Source organism: Cervus canadensis, chromosome 12, assembly GCF_019320065.1.
Source record: "Cervus canadensis isolate Bull #8, Minnesota chromosome 12, ASM1932006v1, whole genome shotgun sequence".
NCBI classification, from domain to species: domain Eukaryota; kingdom Metazoa; phylum Chordata; class Mammalia; order Artiodactyla; family Cervidae; genus Cervus; species Cervus canadensis.
In genome coordinates, this window is record NC_057397.1 from 54,544,308 (window position 1) to 54,558,690 (window position 14,383).

At 33.5% G+C, this 14,383-nt stretch overlaps 1 long non-coding RNA gene across 1 annotated transcript in view; it reads right to left on the minus strand.

Moving 5' to 3' along the window:
• Positions 1 to 210: 210 nt before the first annotated feature.
• LOC122451211 overlaps positions 211 to 14,383 on the minus strand; it is a 147,180-nt gene continuing 133,007 nt past the window's right edge. Inside the window, exons 2-3 of the long non-coding RNA XR_006272338.1 lie at positions 5,140 to 5,195; positions 211 to 270 (exon numbers count right to left, since the gene is read on the minus strand). This is a non-coding gene — a long non-coding RNA (uncharacterized LOC122451211). The remainder of the gene's footprint in view (positions 271 to 5,139; positions 5,196 to 14,383) is intronic.

The window sequence follows — 14,383 nt, forward strand, 5'->3', positions numbered from 1 at the left end:
ACCCTAACTTGCTAAAGTTTATATTCACACTCCCCCCACCACCACCCCACGTATACAAAACCCAACTATGATAAACAGTACACTTACTGGAAGTGAGTGAAAGTTGCTCAGTTGTGTCCAACTCTTTGTGACCCCATGGACCATACAGTCAATGGAATTCTCCAGGCCAGAAAACTGGAATGGGTAGCCTTTCCCTTCTCCAGGCGATCTTCCCAACTAACTCAGGTATTGAACCCAGGTCTCCTACATTGCAGGTGGAGTCTTTACCAGCTGAGCCACAAGAAAGTTAAAAGTTACTCCATTTTAAACAACATAGATGTCCACCAACAACAGTGTCATTTAATATAGGATCAGAAAATGCCATTGGTTTTTGTACATTGATTTTGTCTCCGGCAACACTATTGTACTATCCTGGCCAATACTATAAAGTGTTATAATAATAGCAGCAGCAAAAACAATGATAATGAGGAGAAACCAAGGTGGAAGCAAAGAATATAAAAATGTTGTTGTTTGCAGATAACACCATCATCTACCTAGACAAACCAACTAAATTAAAAAACAATAAAATAAGAGAGTATAACAGTGTTGCCAGAGACAAAATCAATATACAAAAACCAATGCCATTTTCTGTAACAGCAAAAACCAACCAACAAAATATAAGAAAATGTATCTTTCCAATAGCAACAACAATTTAAGGTAACTGGGAATTACCTTTATCAAGATCACACAAAATTTCATGTTTTCAAATGTTAAGCTTCACTAAAGTATGTAATAATTACCTGGATAAATGGAGTATATTCTGTGCTGTGGACAAGTCCACTTAACATTATAAAGATATCCCCAATTTAATCTATAAACTGCATTAAAAAATTCCATTTGGAATATTTAAAAATCAAACATATTCTAAAATTTACATTAACAAATTGAAGTGAGGAAATAATTAAGTTGACCTACATTAAAAAAAAAAAAAAAAGGTGACCACTTACCTTTCCAATCATTATAATAACCAGTAAATAGACAAAGGGACGGCTGGATCAAAAGAGAAAGCATGGAAACAGACCCATGAGCCTGCAGGAACGTAATACATGATAAAGATGGCACCATACATTAACGTATAAAAAAGAAGGAACAGGTAATTTTTTAGATGGTTTGGGGAAAGTTGGTTCCCTATACAGAGAAAAATTCATTTGCAAAGATGGACTCATGGTTTATAAAATATCTACATGTAAAAGTTAAATCACAAAACTAATTATAGCTAATGTGAGAAAATATCTTTGTGATAATGGAGTGGAAATGAACTTTTTAAACGTAATCTTAAAAGCATGGAATATCAGAAAAAGCTTTTAAACTGATTAAGTTGATTATAGCAAAATAATGGCTCTTGACTAGAAAACATGATGGCAAAATTGAAAATGTCTGAAATCAATCAGAGACTCCCTCAGATGAGAGGTCAGCAAACTTTTTCCATAAAGGGATAAGCTAGTAAATATTTTAGGCTTTGTGAGTCATATAATCTCTGTTGGAACTAAACTCTAAACACAGTCATTGTAGCATAAAGTCAGCAATATACAATACATAAATGAATGAGCATGGCTATGCTCAATACAACTTTATTTACCACACTAAAATTTTTGATTTTATATAATTTTCATGTGTCACAAAATATTATTATTCCCTTCATTTTTACCCTGTCATTTAAAAATGTAAACTTCATTCTTAGCATGTTGGCTGTATGAAAATAGGCAGAAAGTCATATTTAGGCCAGAGACCAAAATTTGCTGACCCCTAAGTGTTCTCGCCTGGAAAATTCCAGGGACAGCGGAGCCTGGTGGGCTGCCGTCTATGGGGTCGCACAGAGTCGGACAGGACTGAAGCGACTTAGCAGCAGCAGCAGCTGTCTAGACTATAAAAGAAGCTTTACAAATGAACGAGACAAAAGAATAGCAATACCAAATAGGCAAAAGGTAAAAGCAAACAACATATAGAAAGTGAAATTTAAAAGATCTCAACTTTTAAATATATGCTCAGAGCACATAATAATCAGAAATAAATTAAAATGAGATGTCATTTTTATACTCTTCAGACTGTCAAAAATTATAAAGCTGGCTAAGGCCAAATGGCTGGGATTAGAGACCTGAGGATCTTCATACTTTGCTGATGCAAGTGCAGACTGTGTAAATCTTCTGAGAAATCTGTTAAATTAAGTATATTGATATCCTTCCATCTGGGCACCCTTCTCTTGCCTCTATAACCTAAAGAAGTCCATAAGGGGAAATATATAAGGAAATTTATGCCAACTTATTTCAGGGAGTTGAATGTGACCTGGGTGCCCATTGTTGAGAAAATAAGTGAAATAAACATGGTAGATACATACTACTATTGAGAACCAAGCCTACTTTAAAAGCAGCATATACAGCAAAACTGTCATATAAGCACAATATTTTATGAAAAGTGATAAACAAGTGATGTAATTTACATTACCATTTATAAAAAATTAAAAATAACAATGCACATAAAACAATACATGTTTCATAAGCATATATACAAACCAAAGGATATCTGCAAAACTAGATAGAATTGAGTTTGGGATGAAAGAGGGGGACAGGTGGAATAGAAAATGAGGATTAAAAGGAATAAATGTATAAATCAAAAAAAGAGCATAAGGCCTTACAGAACCATCAGTGATCCTGCATTGTGTATTCAGGTGTGTGATTTACTCAGTACTTTGCCTCTGAAGTTCAGATAGACATACACAAACAAACAAAAAGCACAAATTACTGAAAATATTATAGAGAGAGATCTTAACAGACAATTTTCAGCCTTTAACAGAGCAAGTATGCAAACAAGAAGAGAAAAAAGTATAAGGTTTTTGCTCAGATAAATAAAGTTAAATAAAGAGAGAAAACTAACTTTCCACCCTGCAAAGGAAAGAAAGACTTTCATATTTTGTCAAGGGACATTTGCTAAAATTGATCATCTCTTCAACCTTAAATAAAACCTTAAAATCTATAATTCTCCATAATGTAAAAAAGGTAAACAGTAAAACACAATAAAATAAAGCATATCCCAACCACGGGAACTAAAAATTAATTTTCTGACCAGAAAAACAAAGAGAAAATCTGAAACAGCTGAAAACAATTTATAAAATAATAAAAATACTACACATCAAATGGCATAGATTGACCAAGGTATAGTAAAAGTAAGTTTGTATCCCAAATTTCATTAACTACCAAAAAGAAATGAAACAAAAGACTTACACATAACTGCCTATAAAAAGAATAAATTTGTCATGAAGTATTGAAGGAGAGAGTTTTCCAGACAAGCAAAAGCTAAAGCACTAGACCAGCCTTACAAGAAATGTTAAGGGGAATTTTTTAAGCAGAAATGAAACATGCTTACTAAAGCAAAATACATGAAAGTATAAATCTCACTGATAATGGTAAATATATAGTAAAATTCAGAATAATTTAGAATAATCTCATGTTGTAAAGTAGCACATTAATCACTTATATTGCTAGTATGAAGGTTAACAGACAAAAGTAGTATATACAACTATAACTATAATGATTAGTTAATGATACACAATATAAAAATACATAAATTAAGACATTAAAAACAAAATGTGTGTGGGGGTAAATATATAGAGCTTTGGGATGCTTTCCAACTTAAGTTGCTATTAACTTAAAATAGGCTGTTATAAGTTGTTTTATGTGAGCCTCATGATAACCATAAGGCAAAAATCTATAGTATATACACAAAAAAAGTATGCTAGGAACACCACTCTCAAGCAGCAGTATCAAAAGGAATAGAGCTAGAGAAGAAAGAGAAACTACAAAAGTCAGAAATCTTAACAAATGGCAATAAGTACATACATATCAATAATTGCAAACTGTAAATGAACTAAAATTTCAAATCAAAGGACATAGAGTAGCTAAATGGATAAAAATCAGGAACCATCTATATGATGCCTACAGAGGATCTTAGATATAGGGACACACACAGACTAAAAATAAAGGTATAGGACGAGGTATTCCATGCAAATGGAAACCAATAGAAATCTGGGCAGCATACTTGTATTAGACAAAATAGACTTTAAGATAAAGACTCTAATAAGATACAAATAAGGTCATTACATGATGATAAAGGGCTCAGTTCAAGAAGGGGATATAACATTTATAAATTATGCCGACTCTTCACTGCCTTATGGCCTATAGCCTGCCAGGCTCCTCTCCCGGCAAGAATATTGGAGTGGTTGCCATGTGCTCCTCCAGGGTATATTTCTGGGATTATAAATGCAGGGATTGAACCTGCATCTCATGTCTTCTGCATTGGCAGATAGGTTCTTTACCACAAGTGCCACCTGGGAAGCCTACCCAACATGCTGCTGCTGCTGCTAAGTCGCTTCAGTCGTGTCCGACTCTGTGCGACCCCATAGACGGCAGCCCACCAGGCTCCCCCGTCCCTGGGATTCTCCAGGCAAGAACACTGGAGTGGGTTGCCATTTCCTTCTCCAATGCATCAAAGTGAAAAGTGAAGTCGCTCAGTCGTGTCCGACTCTTCGTGACCCCATGGCAGCCCATCAGGCTCCTCTGTCCATGGGATTTTCCAGGCAAGAGTACTGGAGTGGGTTGCCATTGCCTTCTCTGACCCAACATAGGAGCATCTAAATATATAAAGCACATATAAACAGATTTAAAGGGAAAATAGATAGTACAATAATAGTAAGAGAGTTTAACACCACACTTTAACTAATGGGTAGATGATCCAGTCCGAAAATCAATGAGGTAACACTGGCTTTAAACAACATGTTAGATCAGAAGAACTAATAGACATATTTAGAACCTTTCATACAAAAGCAAGAGAATACACATTCTTCTCAAGGGTACATGGAACTTTCTCCAGGAGAGATCATAAGTTAGGCCACAACAGAAGTCTTAATAAATTTAAGAAAACTGAAATCCTAGTCAAGCATCCTTTTGGCCACATTAGTATGAAACAAAAATTCGATCACAAGAAAAAAAAGCAGAATATTTATAAATACATGGAGATTAAACATGCTACTAAATAAAAGGTCAAAGAAGAAATCAAAAGAGAAATTTTAAAAACCTTGGAACAAATGAAAATATAAATGCAACATACCAGAACTTATGAGATGCGTCAAAGCCATTCTAAGATGAAAATTCCTGGGATAATGCCTAGATCCAGGAACAAGAAAAATCTGAAATAAGCAACTTAAATTTATACTTCGAGGAACTAGAAAAACAACAATTAAAGCCCAAAGGTAGTATAGGCACAGCTCATTTTATTTAGCTTCACTTTATTGAACTTCATGGGTATTGTGTTTTTTATTATTTAAAGATTTGTGGCAATTTTGCCCTAAGCAGGTATATCTGGTGCCATTTTCTTAAAAGTATTTCTTTACTTTGTGTCTCTCTGTCACATTTTGGTAATTCTCACAGTATTTTAAACCCCTACCAGCAAAAGATTATTGCCTGCTGAAGGCTCAGATGACGTTAAAAATTTTTACCAATAAAGTATTTTTATTTAAGATATATACTTTGTTTTTGTTAGACATAATGCTATTGAACACTTAATAGACTAAGTTCTAGTATAAACAAAACTTCCGTATGCCCTGGGAAACCCCAAAATTCATGTGACTGACTTTATTGTGATATTCTTTTTATCACAGTGGTCTGAAACCAAACTCACAAAATCTCCTGAGATATGCTTGTAGAAGAAAAGAAATAACAAAGACCAGAAATGAAATATATGAAATAGAGACTAAAATAAAAAAAGAATCAATGCTATAAAGAGCTGATTTTTTGACAAGATAAATAACATTAACAAAACTTCAGCTAATCTCAAGGAGAAAAAAGAGAGAGAGCAAGAGAAAGGATTCAAACAAAATAAGAATTGAAAGAGAAGACATTGCAAGTGATACAAAGAAACCAAGGATCATAAGAAACTACTGTGAACAACTATATACCAACAAATTGGATGAGCTAGAAGAAATTGGAAAATTCCTAGAAACACACAATCCACTATGACTGAAGCATGTACAAATTTAATATCTGAACAGATTTACTACTGCTAAGGAAATCAAATCATAAAATCACCCAACAAACAAAAGTCCAGAAGTGGATGACTTTACTGGCAAATTCTACCAAACATTTAAAGAAGAATTACCACCAGCCTTTCTCAACAGAAGAGGAGGGAACACTCTGGAATTCACTTTACAAAATCAACATTACTCTGATACCAAAACCAGTTAAGGATGCCACAAGAAAATTATAGACAAATATCTCTGATGAACATAGATGCAAAGCTCCTCAAAAAAATATTAACAAACTGAATTCAATAATATGTTAAAAGCATCCTACACCGTGATCAAATGGGATTTATTCAAGGGATTCAAAGATGGTTCAACATCAGCAAATCAGTTAATATGATGCAAATTAACAACTTGAAGAAAGAATCATGATTGTCCATCAGATGCATAAAAAGCATCTAACAAAATTCAACATCCATTTATAATAACAGCTCTCAACAAAGTGGGTATAGAGATAATGCACCTCAACATATTAAAGCCATGTATAATAAGCCCACAGCTAACATCATACACAATGGTGAAAACCTGAAAGTTTTATCTCTAAGATTAGGAACAAGACAAGGATGCCTACTCTTGCCACTTATTCAACATACTATTGGAAGTCCTAGACAGAGCAATTAGGATAAATAAATATGCAAAATAAAAGATATCCAAATTGAAAAGGAAGAAGTAAAATTGCCACTGTTTGCCAATGATATATATAATATATTAAAAAAATCTGAAACTCTACCAAAAATTTATATTATAATAAAAGAATTCAGTAAAGTTGCTGCATACAACATCAGTATACAAAACTCTGTTGCACTTCTTCACACTAATAACAAACTATTAAAAAGAGAAATTAAGAAAACAATCCTATTCACAATTGCATCAAAAAAACAAGGAAGAAATGTAACCAAGATGGTGAAAGACATGTACACAGAAAACTTTAAGGCCTTGATGAAAGAAATTGAAGAAAAAAAATGAAAAGATATTTCATGTTCATGGATTAGGAGAATTAATATTGTTAAAACATTCATACTGCCCAAACTAACCTACAATTTTATGTAATTCCCATCAAAACTTCAATGACATTGTTCAAAAAAGTAGAAGAAAACAACCTAAAAGTTGTATGGAACCACAAAACACCCTGATTAGCAAAAACAATCTTGAGAAAGAAGAATAAAGCTGGGGTCATCACACTTTCTGATTTAAAACCATATTACAAAGCTACGGTAATCAAAACAGTATTGCATTGGCATTAAAATAGAGACAGTGATCAATAGAACAGGACAGACAGCCCAGGAAATAAATCCACAAATTAGTCATTAATTTATGACAACATAGCTTCGAATATAAAATGTTAAATGGACAGTCTCAATAAAAGGTGTTGAGAACCAGTCATATGCAAAAGAATGAAACTAGAGCATTATCTTATACCACAAACAAAAACTAGCTAAAAATGAATTAAAGACTTGAACAATGACCTGAAATCATAAAACTAGAAGAAAACTAAGGTGATAAGCTATCTGACTGGCTTTAGCAACAACTTTTTCTATTTGACACCAAAAATAAAGGCAAGAAAAATGAACAACATCTGGGACTATATCAAATTAAAAGGCTCTATACAACAAAAGAAACCACCCACAAAGTGAAAAGGCAACATATTGAAAGGGATAAAAATATTTGCAAATCATATATTTGATAGTGGGTTAATATCCAAAATGTGTTTTAAAAAACTCATTCAACAGTAGAACAAACAAACAAAACCACAGAAAATATTGATGTAAAAATGGGTAGAGGATATGATTAAGGTATTTTTCCAAAGAAAGTGTATTTATGGCCAACAGATACATGTAAAGGTATTCAACATTGCTAATCATCAGAGAACTGCAAATCAAAACCACAATGAGACTGCATCTTATACCTGTTAGAATGGATATTACTGAAAAGATAAGAAATAACAAGTGTTGCCAACGATGCAGAGAAAGGGCAATGCCTGTGTCCTGTTTCTGGGAATGTAAATTGGTGTAGTTACTATGAAAAACAGAATTTTTTTAAAAAAAATTAAAAATAGAACTACCATATGATGCAGCTATTCCACTTCTGGGTATTTATCTGAAGGGAACAGAATTACTTCCTAGAAAAAGTATCCATTCATCCATGTTCACTGCAGCATTATTTACAATAGCCAAGACATGGAATTACCCTAAGTGGCCACAGACAGATGAATGGATAAAGGCATTTTATATGTATGTATAAGCAATGGAATATTATTCAGCCAAGAAAAGAAGGAAATTTTGCCATTTGTGACAACATGGATGGACTTTGAGGGACTTATGTTAAGTGAAATAAGAAGAAAAAAATACAAATACCATATGATCTCACTTATATGTGGAATCTAAAACAATCAAATAAAACTGGAGCTCATAAATACAGAGGAAACATTGGTGGTGCCAGAGGTTGGGAGGATAGACAAAATGGGTAAAGGTGGTCAAAGGGTACAACTTACAGTTATAGAATACATGTCATGAGTATGTAATGTACAGTATGACTATAGTTAATGTACATAAGAAAGTTGCTAAGAGAATAGATGATGATGCATGTTATCTAGACTTACTGTGTTATCATTTTGCAACATATACAAGTAGCAAATCACTTTTTATACATATGAAATTAATATATTGTTACATGTCAATTATATCTCAATGAAAAAAGGTTTTTAATAATAAAATGCAAAGAATTTAGGAAGAAAAAAATATAAGGATAAAAGCATTAAAAAAATTAAAATGTATATCTATTAATTAACATAAATAGCAATATGTAAGGATATATATAAGGATAAAATCATAAAGGGCTTCCCTAGCAGCTCAGCTGGTAAAGAATCTACCTGCAATGCAGGAGACCGAAGTTCAGTTCCTGTGTCAGGAAGATCCACTGTGGGTAGAGTACCCACTCCAGTATTCTTGGGCTTCCCTCATGGCTCAGCTGGTAAAGAATCTGCCTGCAATGTGGGAGACCTGGGTTAGGAACATCCCCTGGAGAAGTGATAAACTACCCACTCCAGTGTTCTGACCTGGAGAATTCCATGGACTGTATAGGCCACTGAGTGGCAAAGAGTCAAACGTGACTGAGTGACTTTCACACTTCAAAAATATAAAATAAAATTAAAAAAACATATAAATCTATTAAGCAACAGAAGTAGTAATATATATTTATACAGTTTTAGATATGTAGAAACATATCTAGAAACAAATTTCTATTTAATTAAAGATTAATTAAATTATTTGATTATAATAAATCTATAAAATAGAATTATTTGATTACAATAAGTTCTATGATTAAAATTAGAAATTACAGTGAGGATAGAAAAACTGATTTTTTCTATCCTAATATAAATTACTAAAATTGACCCAAATGTGAAAAGCCAAAAGAACTTATTGATAAAAAGAAAATTACTTCATAATAATTTCGTGAGATGGTGAAAAAGACAGCTGATACTTACTGGTGCTTAATGCAACAGTTAATAGAAATTTCCATTCAAACAGAAATTAGTAAGGATTCCTATTCTGATCTTTGTTTGTTTTTTCTGTAAGTTCTAATAAATTACAATAAGAAACAAGTCAGAAAACATAGGTGTACTGATTTGCTTCTTATTGTAATTGATTAGAACAGTATGGAGATTCCTCAAAAAATTAAGAATGGAACTTATATATGTTTCAGCTGTTCCACTTCTGGGTATTTATCTGAAGAATACAAAAAAAAAAAAAAATTCAAATAGATACATACACTCTTATGTGAATTGCAGCATTACTTACAACAGCCAAGATATGAAAGCAATCCAATGAATGGATAAGATGTTGTACACACAGACACACAGCAATACAACTCAGCTATGAAAAATAAAATTTTGCCATTTGTGACATTTGTGGACCTTGATCATATTATGCTAAGTGAAATAAGTTAGATGAAGGCAGACAAATACCATATAATTTCACTCATATGTGGAACATAAAAATAAAACAAGACTGAAACAAATAAGTACAGAGAATAAAGTAGTGGTTATCACAGTGCAAGGAATGTGGGAAGAGAGTGAAATGGGTAAAAGGAGTCAATTTCATGTTTATGAATGAAAACTAAACTTTTATCAGGTAGCACACTTTAGTCTATACAGAAGTGGAAATATAAAGTTCTACACATGAAACATACATGTTATAAGCCAATGTTACCACAAAAAAGAAATCAATTGGCTATTTAAAAATCGATATGTAGTGCCCACTTCGGTAGCACATATACTAAAAAAAAAAAAAGGATTTAAGAAAATGTAAAAATAAGAAAAGCCATTTTTAAAGTCTTTTTTTTTTTTGCAGGTGTGCTTAAAGTCTTTATTGAATTTGTTACAATATTGATATTGCTTCTATTATGTTTTGGTGTTTCAGCCATGAGACTTGTGGGATCTTCACTCCCTACATGCAGCCCACCAGGCTTCTCTGTCCACGGGAATTTTCCAGGCAAGAATACTGGAGGCGATTGCCATTTCCTCTGCCAGGGGATCTTCCTGACCCAGGGATCGAACTTGTGTCTCCTGAGTCAGCAGGCAGATTCTTTACTACTTGAGCCAACCGGGAACCCCCTTACCTCCTCGTCAGGGATCAAACTGGTACCCTCAGCACCGGAAGGTGAAGTAATAACCACTGGACCACCAGGGAAGTTCCATAAAAACCATTTTTACTTCAACAATTCTCTACTTATAAAACTCAAGGAAATTGACTGAAAGCTCACTAGAACTGAAAGATTACTTGAGTAAAGAATCTGAATAAAAATGAAATATTCCCAAGTAAATAAGCATTATTCTAATTAAATGGGAGCAAAATGATAAAAGTAACTATAAATGATCTCAATAAGAAGCATATTAGGTATATATAAAACTATAAATTTTTGCTACAGAATAAGAATTCACAGTAAATGGTGATACTAAACACTGTAAAGGTATTTTTCTGTAATAAATTTTTAGGTTATAGTTAAATACAAATATATTAAAATGTACCTGGAGCAATAAGCATCTAGTTAATATGTGTTTTACATACAAAGGTATTAAAGGGATGTGTCTTGCACAATATTCAAAATTATTATGAAGATTTTGCATTTTTGTGTGCATGCTCAGTCGTGTCTGACTCTTTTGTGGCCAACTGTAGCCCACCAGGCTTCTCTGTCCTTGGGAATATCCCAGCACGAATACTGGAGCAGGTTGCCATTTCCTTCTCCATGGGATCTTCCTGACCCAGGGATGGAACCCATGTCTTCTGTGTCTCCTGCATTGTAGGCATATTCTTTACTACTGAGCCACCAGGAGTTACAATAATACAAAACCCCAAAATCAATCAACAGAAGACTCACTGCACAATCAAACAGATATAGATCATTATATTTGAATGGAGATGGAAAAACTGACTTGGAGAAAATAAATCAGATCCTGGTGGTGGTTTAATCGCTAAGTCATTACTGCACCCCCAAATAAGTCTCATATTAAAGGCAAAGTATTAAAAGAAAATGAACTAGGATAAAACATAAAAAAACAGATTTGCAGTGGTTTTGCTACCTGGGAAGAGCCAGGATAAGTGGAATAAAGAAGAAACTGTCTTCAGGCCTCTGGGGAAATTTCCAAAAACTGAGCTTCATTTAAATAGGGAGAACTTTCCCACTCATTACACCATAAATGTGGACTTCTTACCACCTGTATATATCAGTTTCCATGTGCATATCTCATGTCTTCTCCCAATATCTCATTTAACAAACCTTTCCAGAATACATGGGCCCAAGATATCTACTATGGTGATGAAAACAATCTCTAGCTAGCCATTTGGGATTAAGCAAAGGATCTCCGAATGGGACATCAAGGAGATCAAGGAGAAAACATACCTAATTTTATGAGAAGTTTATTGTTTATGAAGTTTTCATAAACAATCTGGTATTTGAAATATAGGACCTTAAATATAAGGTAAATTTTGAATATAGCTTCCCAGGTAGCTTAGTGGTAAAGAATCTGCCTGTCAGGCAGGAGATGTGGGTTCAGTCCCTAGGTCAGGAAGATCCCCTGGGGAATGAAATGGCAACCAGTATTTTCGCCTGGAGAATCCCATGGACAGAGGAACCTGGTGGGCTACAGTCCATGGGTTTGCAAAAGAGTCAGACACAACTTAGTGACTAAACAACAATAAATTTTGAATATATTGATGTGTGAGAAGGACAGCCCATGATAAATAATAAAAAAGCAAATAATCAGGAAAGTTTGGGCACACAGGAGAGGACATGAAGAAATACAATGAGCAATAAGATTAGTGAGTAAATATTAGTTTGTTAGGACTGCCATACTAAAGCACTACTTACTGAGTGACTTAGAAATTTATTCTCAATGTTTTGGAGGCTAGAAATAGGGGATCAATGTGTCAGCAGGGCTATCCTCCCTCTCCAGGCACTAAAGAAAAATCTGTTCCAGGACTTTCTCCTAGCCTCTGGAGATTTGATTATCTCTGTAATGAACCTGTCTCCAAATAAGGTCACATTCTAAGATACTGGGAGTTAAGACTCCAATGAGTCTTTTTTGAGCGGTAACAGGAGAGACACCATCAACCCATGACAATAAGCAACAGATCAGGAAGGACTTTATTTAGTGTAATGAAGGAGACCCAGGTTAGATCCCTGGGTCAGGAAGATCCCCTAGAGAAGGAAATGGCAACCCAGTCCAGTATTCTTGCCTGGAGAATTCCATGGACAGAGAGCCTGGTGGGCTACAGTACATGGGTTGAAAGGAGTTAGACACGACTGAGCAACTAACGCTAAGTAACTGATGGAGTAAGGTACTGCCTAACAATACCCTAGGTAACAACATAAGTGAAATGATTTTAGTTCAAGGAAGAAGTAAAAATGAGAAGACGATTAATGAATATAGTTATCAAAAGCAAAATGTTAAATGTGGTTAACAAGGTCAGAATAATTTAAGCTATTACAACTTACCTATGCTTTGTTATTTCTTCTGAAAATTAGGAATTTGTAATTCAGGCAATAGAAGAACTATACCAAAACATAGATTTTAGCAAAAAATACTGGAGCTACCAAGAAAAGTTGAACCAACAGCCTACAAAAATGGACCATAACAAAGAAATCTGCTGGAGGATATATAATCCCAGGAATTTTGCATGCTGTAACAATGAACAGCAGATGGTACTAAGTCCAAAGAACATTGGTAAATAAAATAGCCAATGGTTTCAATCAGTTGAAAAACTGGAATGTTAACTCCAAATCCTATGTAAACCAGTTTCCAGAGAGAATTTTTTTTTCTTTTTAAGTGAAAACATATTTGCATTTTGATGGCACATTTCTTCCAAGGCTTTCAAAGCATTTCTATGGCAAGTTTTTCTGCTTTATGAGTAATCCAGGGCAAGTCACTTTTAAGTTGATATTGTGTTGTTGTTTTCATTATAAATGTAGAATGCATATTTCAGGTTCCTTGCAGTTTCTGGAGTTGGGGGAGTAGTAACTATCATTTATAACAATGTGTATGCACATGAATAAAATATGAGTATATTTTAAACTATATAAATGTGAACAATCTAGGAAATAACAAACTTATAAGCATATCACCATAAAGAAAAATCCAGTTCTGTACTAGTTAAAGCTTTTTGCAGAATGTTAAGGGTTGGTACAAAGCTAATTAATTTGAGTTTATTATGCAAAATTAATATAATTCATAGAAAAATGCTTATATTAATACCACAGTAAAATTGTCTCTAACATAGGTTATGTTTTAAAATAAGTACAAAGGAGAATACTGCATGTTGTAAAAATTATGTTTAATAGCCCATTAAATTACCATAAACTACACTATGTGAGTACACTATGCACTCTCTCTCTCCAAGACAGAATTTAATTGGTCCTGGTTTTCTGGTCAGCACCAAATAAAGATAAAGTAATTAGCTAATACATAAAGTTCATAGTTATAGGTAATTATAGATTTTTTATACTAATACTAATTTTTTATACAATAGATGAATTTGGATAAATAAAATGTGAATATGACAGCTCCACTTTCATGATTAGAATTTACTGATTTTACTCAAATCAATAAAGTATCTTTAGACTCCAAAGCAAAAGCAAAAATAAACAAGTGGGACTACATCAACTAAAAATCTTCTGTGCAGCAATGGGAACCATCAGCAAAATGGAAAGATAGCCTATCAAAATGGAGTGAATATTTGCAAGCCATATATCTGACAAGGGTTTAATATTCAAAATACA